Raw genomic sequence first — 3,741 nt, 5'->3', positions numbered from 1 at the left:
GTTTGGTAAGTGTATTGTACTAAAGGCATTTTCACACTGTTGAAAATTTCTGGAGCACAGAATTTGGATAGTAATAATAATAATAATAGTGAAATTAACAACATTTTTAGTAAATACCATACAATTAGTTTGAAAATAGTTAATAGGTTAATATATAGTTAATAGGTTCTGAATCTTTTTTTCCTGCACGCTTAAAGGAAGATAAAAAGCAAGCCCATCGGCTGCTACTTCACAGTCCTTTATATTTTTAGTAACAAATCTTTATACATTTACTTTGGTTATTAAGTTTCAGCATAAGACGAAACAACTCGGTTATTATTATTTTTTTTTTTCAACTCGCGCATGCGCATTTGCGCAATTGGACGGTTGAACTTGAGGAAGACGTCAAGACGAGACGAGATCGACGAGGGACTTCAGCTCGTGTTCGGGAATGGATGCGGCAGCAAAACTAGGTATGCTAGCCTCTTGAACAACTATTTATCAACTTTAATGTCATTGTATAGCTTAAAAACAGAATTTATTTTGCTCATTGTGCAGTAAGAGGAAAAGACACACTGAAGTAACGTTAGTTTTATGTCGAATGAGACCAGTTGAGACAAGCGGCATAAGTTACTAGATTAAAAAACGATTTTTACTGAACACGTGTTTTATATTAGTTACAGTTTGTATGCTGTGTTAATCGTTTAAGTTTGGGGTTTATCTAAAATGTAAAAACCCTGGCTGTGCGGCCTAGATAGCAGCTAACGTAACTTTCCTTCTTTCTAGAAAGTTCAAAGCTCACGTGTCGTTCACATGAAAATTAATTACATGACGCATTAATTAAGAAGTGTAACTAACAAGCAGTTATTACCTTATTTTGTCTTTATTTTGTGACAGATTCGCTCAACGTTTCATCAATAAATTCAAGGCTAAATCTGGAGATATTGGCTCCAAACTTAAGATTCTGCAGCAGATTCAAAATGACGTAAGCTCATCGACATATCACAATTATGTCTCGATTGCAAAACATATGTTGCTTTTACTGTTGTTTTTTGCTCTGACGTTTTGCTAGTAACGAGTGCTATTCAATATACATTTTTATAACTTTGCAGAAATCTAATATCAATGCGGAACGAACAGCGTTCTTCATCATGGCCTACCACTACTTTTCGAGGAGGACCACAATGATTTTTACATGACATCTTTTGTAAGTATTTTCATCTCTGATGTGATTCTTGTTTAACAGTGTAACTGTTCTTCAAACAGTTGATATCTGGCAAGAAGAAAGGCATGAAAAACTGTCAGGACAGTGAAACAAAGTAAGGGTTGGAGAAAAGAAAGTGAAAGATAAATTAAGAGTTTAGAAGAAAAAAGACAGTTAGAAGATACATTTTATATTAGTTTTAATTTATATAACCGGCCATCAGTTTTATTTGTCTTTTCATGCAGTGGTTTGATGAATGTTTTTCCCCCTGAAAAGGCCTTTACATTTAGACACAAAGGGTTATTAATTTAGTTTCATATTTTAATGACTATGTGCTCTTAAAGGGATCGATCACCCAAAATGAAATGATGTTGTCATTTACTCACTCTTATGTTATTCCAAACCTGTTTGAGTTTCTTTCTTATATTGAACACAAAAAAATATATTTTGAAGAAGTTCGGTAATCAAACAGTTGAGATTAGCCATTGACTTCCATAGTTTTTTTTTCCCACTATGGAAGTCAATGGCTACTCTCAACAGTCTGGTTACCAACATTCATCAAAATATCTTCTTTTCAGTTCAGCAGATGAAAAAAAAAAAACCTCATACAGGTTTATAACAACTTGAGGGTGAGTAAATTAAGACACGATTTTAATTTTTGAGTGGACTATCCCTTTATAGTAACACTCCACCATTTTGTTCCATATTAAACTATGTTATTCCCTTAACAAAGATGAGTTGATGAATACCTCTCTATGAATACCTCTCTCGTCTCAGTGCCTGCACTCAATCGCTCTGGTGCATGGAGAAACATTGTTAGCACTTAGCTTAGCCCAGTTCATTCATTAGGATGCAAATTGAGATGAAGTTAGAAGTGACTAAACACCGTAATATTTTATTTTGTGTCACCATACTTGGCCGTGTAACCACATTTGAATAGAGAAAATGTGGAGATGTTTGGTCGCTTCTCTGTTTAAATAAACTGGGCTAAGCTAAGTGTTAAAGTGTCTCCGCACGCCAGAGCCATTGAGTGCACGCACTGAGACGACAGAGGTATGTATCAACTCGTCTTAGTAAAAAGAGTAACATAGTTTAATATGAAAAAATAGTGGAGTGTTCCGTTAAAATATGTCTTGTTCTATTACCTAATTTTTGTTATATGCTATTCCCATTTTTAGGACTGTGATGACAATGAAGATATGTCCAACATTGAAATGAGTTCTGACAGTGATTCCCGAATCGTCTGCAACCGCTGCCATACCCTACTCCCTGCATCTTGATGCCACAACAACGGCAATCATTCTGGAAGGTACAGTGGTTGTGGATGATCTTGAAAATCTTCCACAAGCAATGAGCTGTCTTTAAAGGAACACTCCACCATTTTTTTTATATTAAACTATTTTATTCCCTTAACTAAGACAAGTTGTTACATACCTCTCTCGTTTCAGTGCGCCGTACACTTAATTTCTCTGACGTGCAGCGAAACTTTGATAGCCCTTAACTAGCCCTGTTCATTCATTAGGATCCAAGCAGTGAAGCTACCAAACACCTCCACATTTTCCCTATTTAAATACAGTTACACGAGTAGTTATACGACCAAGTATGGTGACAAAATAAAATGTGCCGCTTTTCTAAGCGTGTAAAGTGGAGAACTACAATGTATGGCGGAATAGCGCTTGAGAGCGCTTCGACTTGGCACAGTAATATCATCACTACTGATGATGAGAGGATTTTTTAGGAGTGATGATATTACTGCGCCAAGTCGAAGTGCTCTCAAGTGTTATTCCGCCATACATTATAGTTATCCATTTTACACTGGTGTAATCATACACCATTCTCGGTCATGTAACTGCTTACCAACGTGTAACTGTATTTAAATAGGGAAAACGTGGAGGTGTTTGGTCGCTTCTAACTTCATCTCTTTTTGGATCCTAATGAATAAACTGTGCTAAGCTAAGTGCTATCAATGTGTCGCGTCGCGCTAAAACGATTGAGTGCACGCACTGAGACGTGAGAGGTATGTATCAACTCGTCTTTGTGAGGAAATAACATAGTTTAAAGGGATAGTTCACTTTGAAATTAATTTTTGATATGTTTTATCTTACCTCAAGGGCATCCAAGATGTAGGTGTCTTTGTTTCCACAGTATTTTCAATTTTTACATTTTTCGGTCAAACCGTTCTTGTCTGTCAGTCATACAATGGATGTTTAGGGGGTCCACGTCAAAAAGCATGCACAGAGAAGTCAAAATTAAACATGATTTAATGACTTGTAAATGTAAGTACACATTGATGGCCTAAGACAAGAAACGAGCGGTTTGTGAGAAAACGAACAGTATTTATATTGTTTTTACCTCTTGTTAACAGCCATGTTCAACTGATCTGGATCAGATGTCCAACTGAACCGAACTGAACCATGTCCAACGTTCCGCTGGAAGTGATCTCGCGCGCGTCTAAGTCACTCATTGTTTACACGGAGATTTCGGAAGTTTTACCTTTCACTGTGAAGATCTGAACATATTTAGATATTCAGGAAATCGCAATAAAAAATTATTTCGAT

The 3,741-nt window shown here is 36.2% G+C and overlaps 1 long non-coding RNA gene across 1 annotated transcript; it reads left to right on the top strand.

Annotated features, from left to right (window-relative positions):
- Window positions 1-341: 341 nt before the first annotated feature.
- Window positions 342-1,192, top strand: LOC148970740 (uncharacterized). Its single transcript, XR_016147745.1, has 3 exons — window positions 342-452; window positions 877-964; window positions 1,092-1,192. It is a non-coding gene; the product is annotated as an uncharacterized LOC148970740 (long non-coding RNA).
- The last annotated feature ends 2,549 nt before the right edge of the window (window positions 1,193-3,741 follow it).

This window comes from Pimephales promelas, chromosome 19 (assembly GCF_988280905.1).
Source record: "Pimephales promelas chromosome 19, fPimPro1.hap1.1, whole genome shotgun sequence".
NCBI classification, from domain to species: Eukaryota; Metazoa; Chordata; class Actinopteri; order Cypriniformes; family Leuciscidae; genus Pimephales; species Pimephales promelas.
This window is presented reverse-complemented; position numbering and strand designations above follow the sequence as displayed.